We start from the raw sequence: 24,779 nt of genomic DNA, 5'->3' as shown, positions 1-24,779 counted from the left end.
ATGTTGTCTCCATACCCTTGTCTGCCTTCTTTCTCCCTTCCTTCAAATCCCTCCTTAATCCCACTTCTCTTCTGTCATCTTCTCATCATCACTAACCCCCACACCTTGCTTTCCCTGATCTCTTGTCCAATATTTTGCATTGTGCTCCTCTTGTGTCTTACTCAGCTTGCAAAGAGCCATGCAAATGCATGACACTGTATTTGTGAGTTAAGCAGGAACTAATTTGGTTAGTTGCTAATACTTAAGTAGGTTGCATCGGATTCTATCTGTAACTTTGCTAAAAAAAAAAAAAGCAGGCTTTAGAAATTAGCTTTCACATTCTTAGCCAAGAACTGTGGGTGGTTTCTGTTATATTCACAGCATAAGAAAAGTTAGATAAAAACATAAATACTCTTGCTGGAAGGTTGCAATACACCATTACTTTATTTCTTAAAATTTCAGAATGATACAAGAACCCCAAAACAGGGAGAGACAAAACAGGCTGCTCCCTAATGGTACGTCTATACTGCACACTCCTTACTGCATTGTCAAACACTGCATTGTCCTCAGCATAGGTATAAATAGCAGTGTAGACAGCAAGGAACAGCTGAGTCAAATAGAATATTACCATACCCGAACTTACACGGCTCTTTACATGCACAAGCAGTGCCCCCATCTACACAGCTATTTTTAGCAGTACTGCTGCCTGTGCCTTTCCCCACCTCAGGGAAAGGCTCCAGCAGTGGGGAAAGGCTCTGGCAGGCATGAGGGAAGAGAGCTGAGCTCCAGCAGCATCCCTTCTTTTGTTAAGAGTTTGGGTTTATCCCAATCTCGGGATTGGGGTGTGGGCTTACCTCAGGAGGCTGCCGGTCAGCAGTGCAGCAGAGGGACTAAGGCCGGCGTCCTGCCTGTCCTGGCTCCTTGCTGCACCCTGGAAGCGGCTAGTAGGTCCGGCTCCTAGGTGGCAGGGGGCAAGAGGATCCACGGTGCATGCTGCTCTCACCTGCAGGCACTGCTCCTTCAGCTTCCATTGGCCAGTTACCAGCCAATGGGAGTGTGAAGCCAGTGCTCGGGGTGGGGGCAGCACATGGAGACCCGTGGCCCCCCTGCCTAGGAGCTGGACCTGCTGGCTGCCTCCAGGGTGCAGCATGGTGCCAGGACAGGTAAGGACTAGTGCTGCAGCCCTGCCGACCAGACTTTTAATGGCCTGGTCATCGGTGCTGACTGGAGCTGCCAGAGTCCCTTTTCAACTGGGTGTTCCGGTCAAAAACTGGACACCTGGTCAACCTAGACCAACAGTGAATTCCTCGGTTAGAGGGGAACTCCCCATGGGCACATCATCTGTGCTGCTGCTGGTTGCATTAGTTCTACCACATCCCCCCGATGGGCTAGGAGGGGTGCAGGAGAAGAAGCATGGCAGAGCTACACAACACTGCCTATTTCCCCACTGGAGCAGAGCTCGTAGGCCCCTATGCCAGTGATGCAACTTAAAGCTGCCCGGTAACAGTACAACCTCAAACCATGAATCTGTAACCTTTTCCTTGACACCTGCATTGAGCACACACAGTCTGCCTCAATAAATTAACAACAGGAAATTTGTGTTTAAAATGGCAAAGGGTTAAAGAAATTACAACTTTTGCCACTTTTCTTAAAGAAAAATATGTTTGTTTGAACTGAGCAACCCAGGAAGAATAAAACCCTCCCATTTACTCACCACAATATTAGAAGAACAGGAGCACCACACAGCTGACAGCAATCAGCACCTGCATTTGTACTGCCACTGTCATCTCATGTGAAAGCAGGTCTATTCAGCAGGTAAAGTGCAGCCTCCGACGTATATTCCCACAGCTACTGCACAGCACCTGAACTGACTGAAAAAAAGACCTAATGATAACTCTGAGAAGAGCTGTACCTGAACAGTCATGACTGTTGAAATAAGAGGGCAGTTATTTTCTCCTGATTATTCTCATCACCTCCTTTTTCAGCGGACATATCATAGAAAGCCCATGGTTGCAGCACAGGACTGTAAGAGCAGGGCCTATTCTTCCCTGTCTGGCTCCCAAGCTTTGAAAAAGTCAAAGTTTCAGAGACTTAGAGGGGTTTTTAAAGAGAAAATACTTCACAATGAATGAGGAGCTGATGTTGAAAGGGATAAGATCTGAGAGATCAGTCAGGGACAGAATCATGGCAAGGAGTCCTGGAGCAACTCCACAGGAAACTGTATAGCTTGTACCATTTTGCAGTCAAACAATATTGCCTCATTCAAATGTTGAATGTTGAGAGGAAAAGCCCAGCTAGCAGCAGTAGCAAGCAGCACATGATTACTAGTGCTTGCTGTTTAGTGACTGTATTTATAGTTGTTTGCAATGTTGTTGAGCCCAGGATATGAGAGAGACAAGATAGGTGAAGTACTATCTTTTATTGGACCAACTTCTGTTGGTGAAAGGTACAAGCTTTGGTGCTACACAGAGCTCTTCTTCGGGTGTGGGAAGGAAGCAGAGTGTCTGAGCTAAATACAAGTTGGGGTAGATGGTTAAGCAGAAGGGTAACATGTGAAGGCGGTCACTTTAAATGAAGTTGGCAATTGGGGTTAGATTGCTATGCAAAAAGGATTTGAAGATAGGGTGACCTGACAGCAAATGTTAAAAATCGGGATGGGGATGAGGGGTAATAGGAGCCTAAATAAGAAAAAGACCCAAAAATCGGGACTGTCCCTATAAAATTGGGACACCCTATTTGAAGTAGGCAGGCAATTTGGTGTGTTACAAATTGTTACAATGAGCCTAAAACCAGTGTCCCTGTTAAATCCATGGTTTCTGGTGTCTGAATTTAAGCACCCAGGCTTTCCTTTTAAAGTTGTTGTGCAGGCTTCCCTTGAAGACAAGTACTGAAAGATCAGATATGGAGTGATTGCTTTGTAAAAAGTATTCATCCGCGGGTATCCTTGTACTTAAATTAACTGATGATTGAATCAAGTCTGGCTGGGGCTGACAGTTCTCGATCCAAATAAACATAAAAGGAAAGATTAGTTATGTTTTTAAAATAAAGATGACTCTGTCTTGCATATACCTCTCCCACAATATTTAGGCATAAGACCATCCCTGGCTAAACTGTCAGAGAGCTTGTAGAGGTTATAAAATTTTAGAAAGTAAAGTCATTTCAGACTAAAAAATCAAAACATTTAATTCAAAAATGTCAAAATGGGACATTTCCACAATGTCAAAATATTTTTGTTTTTTTCTCCAAAAAAAGTCAGTAAAATGGACGCACTTTCATCAAGCGTTTTTACTTTGACAAAACTGCATTTTCCAACAGAAAATGGTTCTGTCAAAGTTTTCTGACCAGCTCTATTAATAATAATGAAGAAGAGGCAGACGAATTCAGTAATTATTTCTGTTCTGTGTTGGGAAAGAAGTAGGATGGTGTACTTGTATCATATGAGGAGTTATTTTCTGTCCATAAATAACCGAGGAGGCTGTTAAGCAACATCTACTGGGGGTAAACAATTTTGAATTAGTGGACTCAGATCATTGGCACCCAAGAGTCCTAAAAAGGCTTGGCTGAGGAGATCTCTGGTTAGCTGAGGTTAATTTTTCATAAATCTTGGAATATCAGGGAAATTCCAGAAGACAGGAAGAGTGCTAATGTACCAATATTCAAAAAGGACAAACAGGATGACTCGTATAACTATAGGCTGGTTAGCCTGGGATGATTTGGAAATGTCTATACAATGTGTGAATTCAGTGTGAGATTATGAACTCTATGTCAGGCTGCAAACTCCAATTTTGAATGTGGAGGGTAGTTATCTTCTCTGTTGTGTTATTGCCTCCACAGTGGACTGAAATTTCAAGGCACAGTAATGCAAGACTGACACTGATCATTTTTACTTGGGGATAGCCATTTTTTTAAATGTATTTACGCTAGACAATGGACTAGCTCTTACCCAGTGGAATGAGGTTACCTTGGCAACAAAGTCACCTGGCAGGAGATTGTGATCTTGTGGGAAGCTGGCAATGGTGTCACCTGACAGAATAGCCCTGAAGGTTATAAAGTGGGAGGAGCTGAGCTTTCTGAGGTCTTTTGGCCATTTTGTGTCTATCTCAAAAGGAGAGAGAAACAACTCACCATGTAGGGGTCCTCATCAGACACGGGGCCTTGCCTGCTCTATTGAGCCCGGTTGGCCTCAACGACTCCAAGGGAAGTGATCAGAGTGGTCAAAGGCAAAAGAAGCAAGCTAGGAGGAAGAAGGCTTTATGTTCCAGCCCACAAGCCATGTACTGTGGCAGAATGTCTGGTGGGCATTGCTGAGTCCCCAGGCAAGGTTGAGCAATTCCCCTGGTGTGGCCTTAGGCAGATGAGTCACTGAATTGTAGCTCCCTTGCTGGACAATGGCTGTTGATGGGTTGTTTGACACCCGCCTGTGCTTTGGTTACTTTCCTTGCTGTTGTCTCTGGGGAGTTAATATCTGGCTGAGTCCCCAACTTACAGCATGTTTTAGTGACAACCATACAACACAATTCTCATAACTTCATATGCATTAATGATATACATATATGGATAGAAAACTGACTTTCAGCAGATCATAACCTTTCCCCTGATACCTCACACGGCCTGCTTTATATGCAAGATCACAATTATATATAAATGAGGAATGTGGGGGTTACAGGGTGCTCCCCCAAGGTACAAAATGTCACACCAGTTATTGTTTTTTATATATTTTTTCTCTGTGATGCTTTTGTTCTTAAAATAAATGTACTCTGCTGAGACAGAGCTGTGTAGTACTATGTAACGTCTGGCATACACTGTTTGCCGCCCTCTGAAAGAAAGCGAAGTACAGATTCTAGCCTTTAGGCAGACTGGCTTGCTGCTGATATGACCGTGAGCTAAAAGCCCCGGTGAAAAGGAAGTGGGCTTGGGTCCCTGCCCAGAGAGAAGTGAAGGCTAGAGGCCTGGGACCTCAGGAGCATTTCTGGAGTGGACCCTGGAGGGGGTCAAAAGTGCAGTTACATTTGAAACCGTGACCGTGTATTTAAGCAACTGGGTAATCTTGGATGTCTGTGCTGGTCTTGGGGGCCTACGTGAGTGGACTTTGGGGCTCCATTTCCATGAAGGGGTAACGGACTGAAAGTCAGTGCCTGGGACATGTGCCAGAGAAGCCAATGAAGGAACTATTGAGGTTTGGGGAGTGCAGAATACCTGGGGATCCAGGGACACAGAGTCTTGGAGTCCCTCGCAGCAGCCCAGAGGGTGGCTAAGAGGTCACATCCCCTGATATCAATCCTGTGCAAAAGAATGGGAAGGCTGATATGGGATTCAAATAATAAAGAATTAAAGGATAGGGATATAATGAATGCCGGTCAACCTGGATTTATGGCAAATAGGCCTTGTCAAACAAACCTGATTTCATTCTTTGAAGAGATTACACATTTGACCGATTACACATTTAACTGCATAGATGTAATACAGTTAGGCTTTTGTAAGGCATTTGATTTAGTACTGCACAATATTCCGATTAAAAAATTAGCACTATACAATATCAACAAAGCACATGTTAAGTGGGTTAAGAATTGGCTGACATCTAAATCATTGGTTGTCAATGGGGAATCATCATTAAATGGTGGAGTTCTGCAAGGATCGGTATGAGGCCTGGTGCTATTCAACATTTTTGTGAATGATCTGGAAATAAATATAAAATCACTGCTCAGAAAATGTACAGGTGGCAAGGACTGGCGGCGTGGTAAATAATGGTGGGGACTGAGCAATCATACAGGACAATCTGGATTGTTTGGTAAACTGGGCCCATTCAAACAAAATTAGTTTTAATGTACCCAAATGCAAAGTTATACATCTAGGAACAAGAATTGAAGGCCATACCTACAGAATGGGGGACTATACTTTGTAAAGCAGTGATTCTGAAAAGGATTTGGGGGTCACAGAGAAGAAGAAACTCCACATGCGCTCCCAGTGCAATGCTGCAGCAAAAAGAGCTAATGTGATCCTTGGACTTTTAGAGGTTCAAATAGGGGAAGTTGTAAGGAGGAGAAGGAAAGTTATTTTTACCTCGGTATACCGCATTGCACCATTAGATGTTTTCTTTTGCACAAGAAGTTAAGCCAAGGTCCAACTCTAATGGCTGTACAGTTGGAATTTTCCATGATGTGTTTCACTTGGAGCAGGAAGCCATATTATTATTCCTGTGACTGTTCCCTTTATCAGCAAAACATTTCCTAATTCCCAGGACTATGTAAGTGTGCATTGTTAAGTGCATAAAGACTGATCCATTTATGTTTATGCTCATACAGTGCAATTTGGCTTCATTATTTGAGGAGTAATTTATGAGGAAAAGTGGCAGGGCTCAGAATAAAAGAGGGGAAAGTTCATGTATACTTTTTTAGGGACCTGAGACACCATATGAATGAACTAGAAATGAACAGAAACCCAGTCAAATCTTCAGATCTGTCATTATTTGAATGGATAGTTATACCTTTACTCCTGTGTTCAGTGCTTCTCAAACTTTTGTGAGGCTTTTAGGTGTTTAAGGATTTTGGAAGGCGTTGCTGAATTTCTCAAGCTCCAGTGTGAGTTTCTGAACTCCACATTGATTTTCTTAAGATTGTCCACAAATAAAACATATAAAATAGGTCCATGTCTGAAATTCATGTTCCTGCCAGACACAGTTCAAATGATGTATTGCAACAATACATCAGAGGAAAGCAGCCCTGGTGATCTATTACAGTGACACTGAACATCCTCATAGAAAAAGCAAACAGGAGCTCAAATCTGAGAAGCTGAATTGCTTTTTGAAGTTATCTGTGAGCTAAGGATGCTAGTGCCTCTTTTTACTGCAAAAGAGTAAACCTCCAATTAAATCCTTACTAGGCTGCTGAAATACTGAGTGGAGATTTACAAATTTTGTTTTCTCTCTCTATTGGCAAATGTAAAATATAAATTGAAAATCTTCTCTAGTTTTCCAGAGAAGCATGGGACCAAACAGATCAATCCACCCCGTCCAGTTATGTGAATATTCTAAGTCCTCCTCTGATGTCAATATTGAGGTCTGGAATATATGTAGGTTTGATCTCCCCTTCCTTCAATGCCCATGTCTCTTGATCCCACACCTTTTTTTTTTTTTTTTTTTTTAAGCTATACTGAAATATCTTGAACTCCTCCTAAGGCTTCCTCAAAATCATGTTGGCAATTCACCTATTGGAGCACCAATCATTTTAGGAGAACCTTCCACTTTCGTAGAGTAACTCCAAGAAATTGCTGCTGGAATTCCTGGTGCTGATGCTATCGTGCTCTCCAGACCTTCTGGGTCTTCTTGCAAAGATGTATGAGAATTCTTAACTATATGAATACTTCTGCCTTTTAACCCTGGAATTATGGTAATAACGTCACTATCCACTTAGGCTCTGATTTTTAAAGGCATTTAGATGCTGCTTTGCTCAGTGTTACAAACTCTAAGTAAGTTTAGGAACCTAAGTCTATTCGACTTTCGGTGAGACTTGGGCTCCTAAGTCATTTTTGAAAATAAGACTTGGGTCCAAGAATGCTGAGTGCAGCAACACCTAAACACTGTAAAAAAAATCTTGGCCTTACTTCCTTCTGTGCTGCACCGCCAAGTCAGTCCTACTGCATTGGAAACCATTTTAACTGGAACCATGGGAATAGACTCAAACCCTGGATCTGAACTCCCCTGAGGAAAATGGGAGATCCAGATCTGAACATGGAAGCTTGGGCCTATTTTTCTTTTAAACTGAGTGAAAGACCAATTTCCAAACATCGTTTATAGCAGAGCAAAGATGAGGCTTCATGTAGTGATGGCAATGGGAATTTTCCTATTCTTCCCACTCTTGTCTCTTTTTTCTGGTGACTAGTAATTAGAGCAGAGGTTCTCAAACTTCATTGCACTGTGACCCCCCCTCTGATAACAAAAAGTACTACACGACTGCAGAAGAGGGGACCGAGCCTGAGCTTACCCAAGCCACGCCACCCCATGCCCGGGGCAGGAAGGGGACGGAGTGGGAGGGGAAACCAAAGTTCCAGGGCTTCAGCTTCCGGTTGAGGACCTGTAGCCTGAGCCCTGCCACCCAAGGCTAAAGCCCCCGCAGGTTTCGTCTTCAGCCCCGGGCCCCAGCAAGTCCAATGTCAGCCCTGGTGACCCCATTAAAATTGGGTTGTGACTCACTTTGGAGTCCTGACCCACAGTTTGAGAACCGCTGAATTAGAGTGCCAGTGCATTTGCTCCCATGACCGATGTTCCTGTTATTACATTCTCCTAAATCCTACATATTCATCCTTCGTACTCTTCAGGTCAATGGGAGTTCCTTGCTTCTCAGCATCCCCTTAGCTCATATTTCTCATCCATCTTCCTCTCTGTCAAGAAAACAATATACAAAAAATAAACAATCAAAATGTTCTTTAGAAATAAACTTAACCAAAATACAAGACAGCACTTAGGAATAAATACTCCTCCTGGCTTATCTAAATTTCTTCTCATTTTTCTTTCAAAGCCCATGACACCTGTTTGTCTTCTAAGGTCTCTCTGCTGTGATAGGGTGAAACATTGAGCAGGCTGATAGGGTTCAGATGAAGAGACAGGGAAAATACAAGATACATTAGTTTATCATTTTGACTCTTTCATACCAGTCTCCCATTCAACTTTGATACATAACTTTTTTTAGTTTCACTGAAAGAAAAACTTTTTTTTGGTGAAATCTTTGAAACCACATTTTTTTTCTTTTATGAGGGAAGTATGTTTTCCCCATTTTGTCAAACAGCTTTGAAAGACAAATTTCAATATTTTCATGCTGTGTGATTTTTTTTACACTGTTCTATGTAGAATGTACTCAACTTTAAAAGAACGACAAACCAATCTATACCTTAGCTGACTTTGAAAAATAGCAAGTATTAATTTTATTATATTGAGAGCATATTGCTTTCTCAATCAATGTCAAGAATCCATCCACTGATGAATTTATAGAGCTTCCAATTTTAGTACAGATGTTCCTGTATTTGTAATATCATATTTTACAAACTTTTCTACCAAGTGTGTTTGAAGGTGTACATTAATTCTGGGGAGACAGCACATGATAGTTTATGAAGAAGTGTGCAGCTTTCCTAAGCACATACAATGAAAATCAGCCAAAGAATAGAGAATAAGGGGGGACTGCTAGCATGACTGCCTGAAAAATACTGATTCATGAAGATGGGAAGTGGTCTGAATAGTTTGGTATATAGCCTGTCTTCTGCCAAGAACATATAGGGATGGAAGTTCTAAAATGGATGCCACAGGGTAATTGTCTTAACAGCCATCATTTCTGTAAGATTGAACTTTCCCTGAATGCTTTCTCCAATGTACATTTTTAGGCACAAGCAAATTTTCAATATTAGACATGCAGTAAATGTCAGGAAAGTAAAACACTCAAGGGTATCTTTACCCCTTGCCACCTCTCCCCGCCTCCCACCCCATTTACTCCACACTATCTGTGAGCACTTGAAAATTTCTTTATATTTTTTTTGTAGGAGGAGCACTATAAGTAAGTTATAATGGGTTAATGACTGTGCTTACCAGTACTTCTGTCTTGTCCCTTCTGAAACAGGTTATCTTTCTCTTGAAGTGCAGAGATAAAGTGTGCACAACTTGACCCAATGCCTGGTATTGACACACACAGTAGAAGATATTGTGACAACATAAAGTGGTCACCATGACAAGTAATTTATGGTAGGTTATTTTTCCATCCTAAGTTTTAAAATCAACATATTTATCCCTATTATATAAGGTTGGGAAATACTACTTTATTGATAAGCACAGGGAAGTAGTAATCTCATATCAGGACATCCACCTAATGGCACAGAGCTAGCAAAGGGTTTATCCCAAATCCCTTATTGATGCATAGTATTAATTTATAATGACACAGTATTCATTTTAACTTATCTCTGACCAACTGCCAATAAAGGTTTCTTAAGAGCTAAGGTTAGGACTTGTGTAGGAGGCAGAAAATTGATTTGTTTGCTCAACTATAGTACCTACAAAATCTCAAATAGTAGGTTCATTTCATGTAGTGGGCAACCTAGTTTATGTTAATTTAAGATGTCTTCCCTTAGAGTCTGATTGGATGATTTCCTGTTGTCAGAACATTTCCTATGTTACAGAGAGAACTGATCGGATTCAGACTGCACAGCTTGTGTTTGTGCTGGCAGATGAGGATCTTGATGGAAGGTAGAATGTCTGCTTGAGATTATCTAGGTAGTGTCCACTGAGATTCATGACATGCTAGGATAACTTGAATTCACAATCTGTGCTTCAGACACATCTCTGTCTTGGCCTTTGAAGGCTAGTAGGGGAAATAATAGGTTCCTTGTCAGTGGAGATTGTTGGTGCCTCCTGTAAGCAGAGCAGAATGCCAAGTGCTTTTAAGGACGTGTGTATACAAACTTTGTTAATGCAACTAGCCATCCTGGCCAAATATAGACTTGTTTCAAACTTTACAGTTCTGCCTAAGATTATGAACAAAATTGTGGCAAGAAAACTCTATGTACCTAGATACCTTAAATCTCCTTGACATGTCTCATTTTGGCCTCTTACCAGTTATGACATTGAGATTGTACTGGTGGCACATCAATTATCTCCTCCTAGCAATAGATAAATATAACATGCCAATGCTGACATTATTGAAGTACCTTTGATACTGTTGTTTCAGGTGTGCTGTTGATTCACGTACTGACTTGATTGTGGATAGATGGTATGGTCTTTTGTTGGCTTCATTATTTGTTTATTGGAAAAATCCAAAAGGGTTGTTTTGGGCAATACTTGTCTGCCCCAGGTCTCTCTCATGTGGATTTTCACAAGGGTCCATATTATTACCTTTCCTCTTTGGGACTGTTGGGAGAGTTAGTGAAGAAACATGGTGTAAGTGTTTTGAACATGCTAATGATACTCAGCTCTGTCTCTCCATTTCATCCAACAGAGTTCCATATTGCAAAAAAGCTGCATACTCCCTTCATGGCATACCCTCCCATGTTGTCAGGGTGAAGGTGACAGAATATGACTCATCTATTTAGATTAGCTACCCTTCTAAGATAAGATACAAAATCTTTTCCTTTCTCCGTAATGGTATAGCTGACAATTGACTTCATATACCATCATTGTCTCTTGGGCATAGACCACAATTTTTTTCTGTAACAATTTCCACCAACTTGTAATTTTGCCTTTTATTCTCCCAGCAACAAATTAATGTAAGAACATCAGAGTTAATGTATTAGTAGTCTTAATATCAGCAACATTTTATCTGAAGGCCCTTGACAAAGCTCTGCTTTGTTTTGTTCCAGGCCCTAGCTGAAAACTGCACATCACTATAATGGAAATTATGGGGGGTTATTACTCTTGATTAAATTAAATTGCAGTTGTCAACTAAACAGATTTAATTATCCCATAAAAACTGTCAGCTTTTCATTTCTAACATCTGTTAACTACACATGCCAATAGTAATGTTTTGGAGTATTTGCCAGATACCTTGTCAACAACCCCTTTGTATCAAATGATGTTTTCCAGTCCTGACTGTATATACCAAACTAAATAGATCTGAAGTCTTAATGATCTTCCTTCAAGTCCTGCTACCAAATGAATTCAGTGCTTTGGGATTATTTAATTCTCAACTATTTTACCTGGAGAGTCACTCTTTTGTGATACCCTGAGAACTCTGTTGGCTCTTACCTTTTTGACCTAAAGGACATCTTTGTCCCCCCTGCCCTTACCTGTTTATGAGCCAGACCCTGAGCTGGTGTAAATTATTGAAGCGCGGTTGACATCAATGAGCTGTGCTGATTTATTCTGGCTGAGGATCTGGTCACATGTGTCTAGCATGAGCTACCATCTAAACATATACCTATGTTTTCTTAGCTCCATGTTTGAGAGGCAGACCGAAGAGACATAGTCAGCTCTCTCTACCAACTTCCCCGCTTCTTCTCTGTAGAAAGCAAAACTTCACAAGCCCATTTGAGCGCTGTCCAGTACCAGCAAAAAGTGATGTGCTCACTCTCTCACAGTTAAGTATTTAGGTATCTCTAGTTGCTAAGGCCTTTTTGTACCCAGGATGCTGGTGAAGGACAGTGTTCTAAAGGTATGCCTATGCTAGCAAGTGTACACGTGCCATAACCCCCATATTGTCCACTCTTAAACCCTAAAAGCAGGTGTCTCAAGGTGAGCAGAGGGCAAGTATTCTAGCATGTCTGAGGGGTGTGGGTAAGTACACACCTTAGCTTTGATATGGCCCCATAGCTGTGCCAGTTTGCAGTGTGATCAGGAGTAAAGGGCATGTACCAGGTCTCAAGTGTCAATACTCCTCCACCCCCATTGCTACAATACTCCTCCACCCCCCTTTGTTCCTGACCCTTACGCAATCTCCTGTGCACTGGTAGTGGCATGCTGCACTGACCACAGCAGAACAGTTTTACACTGCAGTCCTCAATCCCACCAGCCTCATTGTCTGACGATGCCTATGAAGACCAGGGTGAGGAGGCAGCAGGGACCATGGAGGATGTCTCAGAAGACCCAGAGCATGTGATTCTGTACCTTTATCTGGAACAGTTGGTTGAAGAAGCCTCCCATTATGAACCCAAGGAGGACCCCAAGCCGTGGCAGGAACCAGAACCTCAGACTGGTAAGTTACAATGGGCCCCACACCTTGCCCACCAATATCCTCTCTTGCTCTAATGCTAAATTCCTGATTTTAATATCAAGAGCATTTGAAATACTGTGCATTGACTTTTCCTCCATGGATAATAAGCTCTGTATTGCTGTGTATCTGTATGTTTGAACAGCAGTGCTGTTCGGGCTGTTCTACTCCAGCCTGAAATGATCCTCAAGTGAGGCAGAGTTACAAATCAATGATTTAATTTATTTTTGATCAACCACAATTACTCATTTGGCTTCTAAAGCTATTCCCCCCCCCCAAACACTTTTATAAAAGAAAAATAATGGTGCCCCATGTGTGTGCATTTCTCATCTCCTTCCTCATGGGCTGCAAAAAGGATAGTGAGATTGTTACATTCCTGGGATGTTGAAAAGTATCAAAATTGTGGCCTTCTACATCAAGGTTATGTAATGTGGAGGGATTTTTTTCCAATGGCCAAATACACAATGTTCTCCTTCTCTCTGAAGTGGCAGGACCTTTGGCTCCCAAAAGTGAAACCATGCCACCAGGAGCTGCCAAACCATGCCACCAAAGGTTCAGAAATATCTAAAGTCCTACAGATTCATGGAAGGGAGGAGGAAAGTGCAGTGCATGTATTATGTGCTTTAAAAAGTACAGTACTCATATTTTTCAATGTAGCAGATATCTAAAACAGTGGTTCTCAACCTTTCCAGAATACTATACCCCTTTCAGGAATCTGATTTGTCTTGAGTATCCCCAAGTTTTGCCTCACTTAAACTAGTTGCTCACAAAATCAGACATAAAAATACAAAAGTGTCCCAGCACACTATTACTGAAAAATTGCTTACTTTCTTATTTTTGCATATAATTACAAAATAAATCAATTGGAATATAAATATTGTACTTACATTTCAGTGTATAGTCTATAGAACAGTGCACAGTAGGCCAGGCAACTCCTCTCCAGGTTTGATCTCCTCCAGGAGCAGGGCACTGCACAGCACAGTTTCAGCTCCAGAGGTCTGTAGCAGGCTGGAGGCATCTGCCTCTTTCCATGGCTTTGGGCCAACTGAGCTGCAGGGCCAGACAGCAAATGTGAAAAATCTGGACGGGATCTGTGTGTGTGTGGGGGGGAGGATAATAGGAGGATAATAGGAGCCTATATAAGAAAAAGACTCAAAAATCTGGACTATCCCTATAAAATCGGGACATCTGGTCACCCTAAGGGCCAGCCTTTTATATTTCCTGCCACTCCCTTCTGCTTCCGGCACGGGGGCAGGGCTGATCTGGCTCCACCCACCGGGGGTGAGTAGTGGTCCCTCAGGCTCAGAGAGAGGCAAGTCTGTGTCACTACACAAGATGTGTGCACATATGACATCCCTGATTTTCCTTCCCCACTGGAACAAGAACCAGTGAGTACATAAGTGGGATCTAGCTGCCTGTACAGAATTTGTAAACCAGACTAGATCTGAGCCCGCTCAGGACAGAACCTTTCCCCTTTACCTTTACAAATGTTATGTACTGCACAGCGGATGATGATTATATGAATAGTGTGTGCCACATAGCCATCCAGACAGGTGCCTAGGCAGCACCAATGAGCCTTCAGACTACCAAGCACACAGCCATTCTAACAGCTTGTAACTGGATTCCTATTTTCCAGGATCACTGGTGTCAGGATATGGTTTAATGAACCAAAGCAAGAGTGAGTATTCAGGGTCCCCCAAAGTAGCTGTTGGCACAGACACACTGTACACAAATGTATAATTTCTGGGGAATGAAGGCCCTTCCTACTTCAAGTAAAATCCTGATCTCCTCAGCACCTCCATGTTCTGAATCTTTCCAGTGTTTCCCAGATTTGTATTAATAAATCTACCGCTGCGGTCCAGTAAGCCTTGCAGAATGATTAAATAGTAACTTGTTCAGTTCACATACTCACTTGCCCCTTTTGGTGGGTAAAGTATTGGGATATGAATGCTATTGATGGCTCCTGCATGGTTTGGAACCCAACTGTTATTTCTGGAACTTTTCTTATGACAACCATCCATAGGTAAATGACTGTACTAATTGTCTCACAAACCTGTACACCCATGACTCCAGCAGTGGACTTTCTGACCCCAAAGTGGTTTCCAATGGACTTATAGCTGTCTGGTGTAGCCAGCTTCCACTAGCTAATAACAGACTGCTTCTGAATTGGTATGGCTTCCCTGAATTGAGTGTCATGGCACTGAAGGATTGGTGCAAGCTCGTCACACAGCTCCATGAAAGTCTGTTTCTTCATTTGGAAATTCTGAAGCCACTGTTGGTCATTCCAGGTTTCCAGAATGATGTGATCCCTCCACACCTTGCCGGTGTCACGGAGTTTGGGAGAGACAAGGCCCTGCACCCCCGGCTTCCTGCGATTCAGCCATTCTCTGTGCAGACAGCATCACACCAGCCTCCTAGGGCTCTGCAACAATCCCACACCCCTAGACACTCGAGAAATGCATAGGGGAAACTGAGGCAACCACACTGCACTCAGAGAAAACATTAAGACCATTCCCACTTCGTCACATCCGGTTCTCCTGCTGCAGCAGTAACAGTCAACCAGAGGGCATACCCTAACAATACAGGCATTCACCATATATACAGTGTGAGCTGAATGAATTTTCATTGACCCTCAAGGTCAGCCATCTTCAATGTGTCCTAAAATTCTGCCCAAATTCTATCCACTACTGCATAACCAGTTATCCCACTGTATAGAGCAGGAGTAGAACTAGCTCGTCATACAATGGCTTGCTGTCTTCCACTGAGGTTTGTAGGGCATGACAATGAGAGGTAACATGATTAGGAGCTGCCATCAGCAAATGTGTGCAGGCAGGGGACACTACCAACAAAACACAGTGAAGTGGTTCCTAAAGTATCTCCCTCTGCTACAGAAAATCCTGGGATACCGGCTTTGAAATGGTGGCACTATTATCATGTACCTACAGCAGCAGTGTGGATGCACTGATGTGTGTGTGTGTGTACATGTGATCATACCAATGTCCGGTAGGACTCTGGACTCTTGGGCACAAGTATGGGGAGCACACACAAAATCCAGTAGTCGGGTATACACTCAAGTATGGACACAGCCTAAGGTTGTGAATAGACTGGGATAGTGCTAGACTAGAACTGATCAGAAAACAAAACTTCCAAGCTGGGAGAAATTCTGACATTTCAACATCAGTTTTTAAACATTTTCATGTTCAGAAAAATGTTGGTTTGCAAGTATTGAAATGAAAAAAACCCAACATTTTTGATTGATGTGTAATGTCAATGTCAATCAAAACATTTTGCTTTGAATTGTAAGTTTGGAAAACAAACATTTCAGTAAGATTGACATTTTCCCATGGAAAATTTAGATTTAGATTAAATTGTATTTTCCAACGCAAAAATGTTTCTTTGAAAAATTTTGATCGGCTCTATGCTAGACTTTTCCTTTATTGGGGACAGGAATATTATATGCTTCATCCAAAAGACAACAGCAGGAGAGTGCCCCTTACATTATAGTGGCTCATTTGGTTCAATATTGATGCAAATGGGAAAATTACATCTAATGAATCATCAGTACCATTTCCTGCAGTAGCTACATTTTTCCTAGAGGCCTCCTTCCCACTAATGCCCTGGTCCAGTGCTGCTTAGCTTCTGAGAGATGGTGAGCTCTTAGCTTGAAATGGTTCAGTTGCCGTGACATAATAAATTTAGTTCTGGAGGTTCAGTTAGGCTCAATATACTGATTATTTAAAAAGAAAACTAATTATACTATAATATCTGGAAGGAAACCTAATAAGTTTTTCCACAATAAATTCTTTAAACACTGATAAAGATGTGACAAGGTTCTTGCTTATTATCACCTTTCAAAGAAAGCACAAAGAAGAGTAATCACAATCACACACACACATAGGAATTGCACAGGCATTAATCTCTCTCTCTCTCTCTCTCTCTCTCTCTCTCACACACACACACACACACACACACACACACACAGTGGAATTGCACAGGCATTAAAAGCTATTCCAATTTGGCACAGCAGTCCTTTTATCAGTTTCAAGCAAGTACTATCTACTCATCTCAATGTTGTGGGGGATGGACATTAAACTGATGTTTTTCTAAAGTAAATTACTCTCCCGCCTGTTTTTGTTTTTTGAGTTTCACATTCTAGATGCTAAAATTCCTCTAAAGAGATCAAAACTGTCAACTATATTTACTGACAAAATCCTGATAAAAAAAGAACTCCAGGACTAGACAGCAGAGAACATCACATTGCTTTAAAAATTACTGGCCTATTTCCTTGCAACAGTCTAGCAGGATGGTTTGTAAACTTGGCAGCCATTTACTAGGTCCAATGTTTGATTCATGACACAATAATATTTAGGCATAAAGAAGGAGGAGAATGCCAATGAATGTACCTTCATATGGGCTTATTTCAGTGCTTTACAGTGAACTTAATGCCTTAGATTAAGTAGGAAAAGATCAGACAATGTATTATGTGATACATATATTATTATTTATTGATTTATATGGTGCCTTTCAAAGCCTCAGTGTTTTATTATAATTGTTGTTATTTATTTATTATTTATTGAGTATCCTTAGTGTGCTTGGCATTTAGAGCAATACAGAGTCTCTGCATCAGGATGCTTTATGGGAGTACAAAATGTACAGCTACAGTATTTCCTTCCTTCACCCACCGCTGAAATGTAGACACCTCTTGGATTAAACAAAACCCATTATAATGGCATCAGCAACATGACTGAATGGTTTAGGTCAGGCAGTGACCGCTATTGATTTAAATGTTAAGGACTGTCTATACTGTGCGGTAGTGCACACTACAGGGATGTGATTTCTAAAGCACGCTAGTGTGTTGTATATTAACTGGTCTGTGTAGACCCTGCTGGTTTGCACTAAAAGTTTCCTAATACACTTTTACATAATACACACTATGTTAACGTGCACTAGGAAACTTTTAGGGCTTGTCTACACAGTACTGCAGCTGCACCAATGCAGCCGTGTCACTGTAGCACTTAGTGAAGACATTATCTATGCTGATGGGAGAGCTTCTCCTATTAATATAGCATTGTTTATACTGGGAGTTAGGTCGGTATAGCTGCATCACTCAGGGAACGTCTTCACTACCCGCCAGATCGGTGGATAGCGATCAATTTATCGGGGATCGATTTATCGCGTCTAGTGTGGACGCAATAAAATCGATCCCCGATGGCTCTGCCGTCGACTCTGGAAATCCACCGCAGCGAGAGTCGGAAACTGAGTCGATGGGGGAGCAGCAGCGGCCGACTCGCCGTCGTCCTCACAGCCAGGTAAGTCGACCTAAAATACACAACTTCAGCTATGCTATTCACGTAGCTGAAGTTGCGTACCTTGGTCAACCTCCCCCCCCTCCCCCCAGTGTAGACCTAATCTCAGGGGTGTGGATTTTTCATACCCCTGAGGGATGTAGTTATACTGACATAAGTCTGTAGTGTAGATCAAGCCTTAGTGTGCATCAACGGGCCTTCATAGACCAATTAATGTGCAACACATAATGCACTTTAGAAATCACACCCCTGTAGTGTGCATTAACCCACTGTGTAGACAAGCCCTCATTCTTCTATAATAATGTGACTGGTCTCCTTCTTGGTTGGCACACTGGGGACCACGAAAGCTGAGTGCATGACTTTGTGACAGCTTGAGCTAAAGAATCAAGGCACTCACATGGAAGCTGTCACAACTCATATCCTGGCACAGAGGGGTACTGTCATGGGGTGTATATATACCATGCTGGCCCGGCAATAAAGGGGTTAACGCACGTACTGCCAGCCAATGATCATTGGCAGCCTCACAGCAGGTGGCAGAATAAAAGAGCTGGGAAGCAGAGGGGTGGGACAGCTCCCAGAGGAGAAAGCAGGCCGGAGAAGGGAACTCTGGCCACCAAGCTGCTGAGAAGCTGCCCAGAGACAGCACCTGGGGAAGGGATGATGAGACCAACAGTCTAAAAAGCCTACAGAAACCAGGGGAGGTAGGAAGGAACTCAGGAATAAGCTGGAGTTGTTGGGTTCTCATTCTGCCTGTCTGAATTAAGGGCCTTGAGCTGGAAACCAGTGAAATGGGCAGGCCTGGGTTCCCCTACTAATGCCCTGAGAGACTTAAGACCTGAGGGATTTCCAGACATCCTGGGCACCAGGACAAGCTGGGCCCACCAGGAATAAGGAGAAAACCCACAAACCCCAGCAGGATTTGGGCAGGGGGACCGAGTGGCCACCCTACCAGACTGAATGCACTGTGGTGTCAATTTAGACCTAATAACATGCACATAGGTGCTTGAGGTAGGCTAGTATTTAGGTACCTAGGATACTACTTACTTGCCCAGCTGCAATGTCTTAGCTGAATCACTTTGAATTATTGTTTCTGAAGTGTGGTGGAATCTCCTTTGACCTTGAATTACAGAAAAGACTTGCAGCCTGAAATGCATGTAAAGGAGTTAAGTCTTAAAGTTGAAATAGGGAGCAAGTGTATAATCCACCTATAGCCATTACCTATGTAGAATAGGATTATAAGACCTACATTTCCCACTGCCTGGCCCCACCACATATAGTAATTCCAGCGTAGATGTTCCTCAACCATTCTCTACCACCAACCAGCTCCATCTCTTTACCACAAGTGCTCCAAATAAAGCCACACACCCCTTCCCAGTACCAAGTCTTTCTACCTATCTCCTCCCTTGCCTCAAGAACCCCGGCCACATCCTCCTATTCCCCAGCTCATCCTTCCATACATTCAACTAAAAAACCCGTTAACCAATTCCCTCTCCACCCTATTCTGGGCTCCAGGGACCACCATGCACTCCCCTTCCCTTTCCTGCCTCCTCGTCACTGGCTCAGTTTTAAAATTGCATTCTCAATTAAAATGCTTACAGGACTGAAATGTTGCCAGCTCCTATTCTCCCTCTTGCCTCTTGAAGGAAACATATTGCTCTCTCTTTCTTCAATGCAAGCACCCAACAAACATAATAGATATGGATGTGCCCTGGGGAAATTATTCATAAGCTATAGAGGTTTGTCATTCACTTATTATCGAGGAATGGAAATTTTAAACAAAATTGTACTCGTTGAAGACTATGTGAGCTGATCTAGAGGAAAATCCATTAAAAAATTGATGTGTTGCCTCATGCAATTGTAACTGATTTGTACCTTCTATAGTCAGGACAGTGCTCTGGAGGATTTGGTCAGCAAGGGGATTCTGACAAATGTAACTGACTCATTTTACAAAACATTCTATATTTGGGGCTTCTCAGGTTCCCTCAGTCTCCTGCAGGAGAAGTGGGGCCTGTTGAGTTGATGTAAGTAAGGGTATGTCTACACTACGGGATTAATCCGAATTTAGATAATTCGGATTTGAGAAACAGGTTGTATAAAGTCGAAATGAGTGCGGCCACACTAGCACAGTAATTCGGTGGTGTGCGTCCAAGTACCGGGGCTAGCGTCGATTTCTGCACCGTTGCACTGTGGGTAGCAATTCCATAGCTATCCCATAGTTCCCGCAGTCTCCCGCGCCCATTGGGATTGTGGGTTAAGATCCCAGTGCCTGATGGGACAAAAAACATCGTCGCAGGTGGTTCTGGGTACAGCCTCACTTCCTCCCTCCCTCCCTCCCTGCATGAAAGCAATGGACGGCAGACAACCATTTTCGCGCCTTTTTTCCTGGGTGGGTGAACACTGCAGACTCCATACCACGGCAAGCATGGAGCCCGCTGAGGTCAAGACAGCACTCATGAATATTGCAAACACCTCGCGCGTTCTCGTGGAGTTTATGCTCAGCCAGGACCAGAAAAACGAGGCGAGGAGGCAGCGGCGGCGGCAGCGCAGCGACAAGCATGATGAGGACATGGACACGGACACGGACACAGAATTCAGTGAAACCACAGGCCCCGGTGCTTTGGAGATCATGTTGTTAATGGGGCAGATTCTATCCATGGAACGCCGATTCTGGGCAAGGGAAACAAGCACAGACTGGTGGGACCGCATAGTGTTGCAGGTCTGGGACGATTCCCAGTGGCTGCGGAACTTTCGCATGCGTAAGGGCACTTTCATGGAACTTTGTGACTTGCTGTCTCCTGCCCTGAAACGCCAGAATACCAAGATGAGAGCAGCCCTCACAGTTGAGAAGCGTGTGGCGATAGCCCTGTGGAAGCTTGCAACGCCAGACAGCTACCGGTCAGTCGGGAATCAATTTGGAGTGGGCAAATCTACTGTGGGGGCTGCTGTGATGCAAGTAGCCAAAGCAATCACTCAGGTGCTGCTACGAAAGTTAGTGACTCTGGGAAATGTGCAGGCTATAGTGGATGGTTTTGCTGCAATGGGATTCCCTAACTGTGGTGGGGCAATAGACGGAACCCATATCCCTATCTTGGCACCGGAGCACCAAGCCACCGAGTACATAAACCGCAAGGGGTACTTTTCAATGGTGCTGCAAGCACTTGTGGATCACAAGGGACGTTTCACCAACATCAACGCGGGCTGGGCGGGAAGGGTTCATGACGCTCGCGTCTTCAGGAACACTACTCTGTTTAAAGGGCTGCAGCAAGGGACTTACTTTCCGGACCAGAAAATAACCGTTGGGGATGTTGAAATGCCCATAGTTATTCTTGGGGACCCAGCCTACCCCTTAATGCCATGGCTTATGAAGCCATACACAGGCAGCCTGGACAGGAGTCAGGAGCTGTTTAACTACAGGCTAAGCAAGTGCAGAATGGTGGTAGAATGTGCATTTGGCCGTTTAAAAGGTCGCTGGCGTTCATTATTGACTCACTCTGACCTCAGCCAAAGAAATCTCCCCATTGTTATTTCTGCTTGCTGTGTGCTCCACAATCTCTGTGAAAGTAAGGGGGAGACCTTTATGGCGGGGTGGGAGGCTGAGGCAAATCGCCTGGCTGCTGATTACGCGCAGCCAGACACCAGGGCGATTAGAAGATCACACCATGAAGCGCTGTGCATCAGAGAAGCTTTGAAAACCAGTTTCATGGCTGGCCAGGCTACCGTGTGAAATATCTGTTTGTTTCTCCTTCATGAAAACCCTCCCCCTTTACTGACTGATTTTCTGTAAGGAACCCACCCTGCCCCTTCCCCCATCTTTCTTTCAAACCAAATAAAGTCACTATCATTTAAAAATCATTTATTCTTTATTAATAGATTAGAAAAAGAGGGAGGGAACCCGGGTGGTATTTGGGAGGAGGATTGCTGGGAAGGAAAAAGCCACAAAGAAAAGGTTAAAAAAATGACAGCCTTTTGCTTGGGCTGTCTACTGGGGTGGAATGGGAAGGTGTACGGAGCCTCCCCCCCCGCGTTCTTACACGTCTGGGTGAGGAGGATACGGAACATGGGGAGGGGGCAGGGTGGAACAGGGGCTGAAGCGGCAGTCTGTTTTCCAGCAGCCGTTCCTGAACCTCCACCAGACGCCGGAGCAGCCCCAGCGTTGCATCCTTCATCCTCTGGTCTTCCTGCCGCCATCTCTCATCTCGTCTCTCCTCTCCTCACGTTGGTCCCTCCTCTCCTCACGTTGGTCCCTCCTCTCCTCACGTTCACTGACTTCTTTCCTATACTTTGAAACTGTTTCCTTCCACTCATTCAGATGAGCTCTGTCACTCCTGCTGGATTGCATAATTTCAGAAAACATGTCCTCCCGCGTCTTCTTCTTACGACGCCTTATCTGTGATAACCTTCGGGATGGAGGAGGGAGGCTTGAGGAATTTGCAGCTGCTGTAGGGAGGGGAAAAAAGAGAGAATTGTTTTAAAAGCTACATTTTGCAGAACAATGCTTATACTCTTTCACGGTGACCAACACTGTTCACATTACATAGCACATGTGATTTCTGTGCAAGGTCGCATTTTGCCTCTTAATGCTGAGTGCCTGTGGCTTTGCTGCTAGAGATCACAGGTCTGGGCAACAGAATTCGGCTTGCATGCGGCCATGGTAAGCCATTGTTTTACAGCTTCTGCACCCTCCTTTCCCACATACCAAGCATAGCCTGTAGAGTGCTGCAGAAGCCTGGCCAATCTCAGCCAGTTGGGGGGGGGGGCAGTGTGGGGGGGCTTGTCTGGGCCCCTTCAGGCAAGTAGAGTGCTGCGGTTTTTCTGTTAACATTCAGCAGCACCAGAAAACAAACTAACCCCCCCCCACCATGAATTCTCTGGGATGATCACGGTACCCCTCCCCCCACCGCGTGGCTGGTATCAGGGAAGATCCCTGCAGGCACCAAACTACCCCCCCCCCGCCGCCGACCCCCCCCCCCTCGCCATGAATTCTCTGGGATGATCACGGTACCCTCCCCCCACCGCGTGGCTGGTAACAGGGAAGATCCCTGCTAGCCAAACGCGAAAAACTCAGGGCCAATTTCCCATCTGCGCTTGGCTAACTGCAGGGAAGGATTTATTTTCCGCCACAGGCAAACAGCCCAGTAGGAACGGCCACCTCTGTCCCCTTAATTAAGTTCCCGTATTTCAACCAGGTTACCAGGAGTGATATCACTCTCCTGAGGATTACACAACAAGATAAAGAACGGATGTTGCTTGAATGCCAGCAAACACCGGGACCATACGCTGCCAGGCTTTGTCAGGCAATGATACCAGATTACTTGCTGCAAGCATGGCGTGGTCAAGTGTCCTACCATGGAGGAGGGAATAAGGATGCACTGCCCAGAAACCTTCTGGCAAGGCTTTCGGAGTACCTCCAGGAGAGCTTCATGGAGATGTCCCTGGAGGATTTCCGCTCCATCCCCATACACGTTAACAGACTTTTCCAGTAGCTACAGACTTTTCCAGTAGCTGAACTGACTGCGAATGCAAAGTCAGGCAAAGTAATCATTAAAAACCATTTGCTTTTAAAACAAGTTTTATATTTTAAAAGGTAAACTCACCTGAGGTCCCTTCCATGGGGTCAGAGTCTTGGGTACTGGCTTGGGAGGCTTGGGAGGGTACTTCAGTCAGGGTGATAAAAAGATCCTGGCTGTTGGGGAGAATGGAGTGCTGTGTGCTCTCTGCAAGCTCATCCTCCTCCTCCTCCTCTACCCCATCGGCAGAATCCTCAGGCGTCGAGACTATCCCCGACCCAGAATCCACGAACAAAGGTGGGGTAGTGGTGGCAGCCCCCCCTAGAATTGCATGCAGCTCGGCGTAGTAGCGGCATGTCCGCGGCTCTGACCCGGAGCGACCGTTTGCCTCCTTTGTTTTTTGATAGGCTTGTCTGAGCTCCTTGACCTTCACGCGGCACTGCTCAGAGTCCCTATTGTGGCCTCTCTCCATCATGCCCTTGGAAATTTTTTCAAAAGTTTTTGCATTTCGTCTTTTAGAACGAAGTTCTGCAAGCACTGAATCCTCTCCCCATACAGCGATCAGATCCAGTACCTCCCTCACGGTCCATGCTGGTGCTCTTTTTCGATTATCAGCCTGCATGGTTACCTGTGCTGATGAGGTATCTGTGGTCACCTGTGCTCTCCACGCTGGGCAAACAGGAAATGAAGTTCAAATGTTCGCGGGGCTTTTCCTGTCTACCTGGCCAGTGCATCCGAGTTCGGATTGCTGTCCAGAGCGGTCACAATGATGCACTGTGGGATAGCTCCCGGAGGCCAATACCATCGAATTGCGGCCACACTAACCCTAATTCGAATTGCTAAAATCGATTTTGGCGCTACTCCGCTCGTTGGGGTGGAGTACAGAAATCGATTTAAAGGGCCCTTTACATCGAATTAAATGGCGTCGTTGTGTGGACGGTTACAGGGTTAATTCGAATTAAAGCTGATAAATCCGAATTAAAGTCGTAGTGTAGACCAGGCCTATATTTGCTGTCAATTGCAACAAGTTTTATCAGTCTTGCAACACTCAGGACCTATGCTGTGTATTTTTGAGCGCCATCTACTGGGACATCTGTTATCTACGCATTCACATATATACAGACATCTCATCTAGCCCCTGATCCTTCAAATGCTTATGTATGTGCTCATGCCTGTGCCATGAGCAGTCCCACTGATAAAGTTAAGCAAGCATGTAAGAGACTGCAGGATCGGGGCCTTATAGAGCACTTCTGTAACAGAGCCCAGCTCCTTTTTCTTTTCAACCCCAGCAGTCCTTTGACATTTGTTCA

The 24,779-nt window shown here is 44.0% G+C and overlaps 1 long non-coding RNA gene across 1 annotated transcript; it reads left to right on the top strand.

Moving 5' to 3' along the window:
- The first annotated feature begins 12,065 nt into the window (after positions 1-12,065).
- On the top strand, positions 12,066-16,767 carry LOC128845624 (uncharacterized). The gene is made up of 2 exons (XR_008446690.1): positions 12,066-12,641; positions 14,945-16,767. It is a non-coding gene; the product is annotated as an uncharacterized LOC128845624 (long non-coding RNA).
- The last annotated feature ends 8,012 nt before the right edge of the window (positions 16,768-24,779 follow it).

This window comes from Malaclemys terrapin, chromosome 11 (genome assembly GCF_027887155.1).
Source record: "Malaclemys terrapin pileata isolate rMalTer1 chromosome 11, rMalTer1.hap1, whole genome shotgun sequence".
Classification (NCBI taxonomy): Eukaryota; Metazoa; Chordata; order Testudines; family Emydidae; genus Malaclemys; species Malaclemys terrapin.
This window is presented reverse-complemented; position numbering and strand designations above follow the sequence as displayed.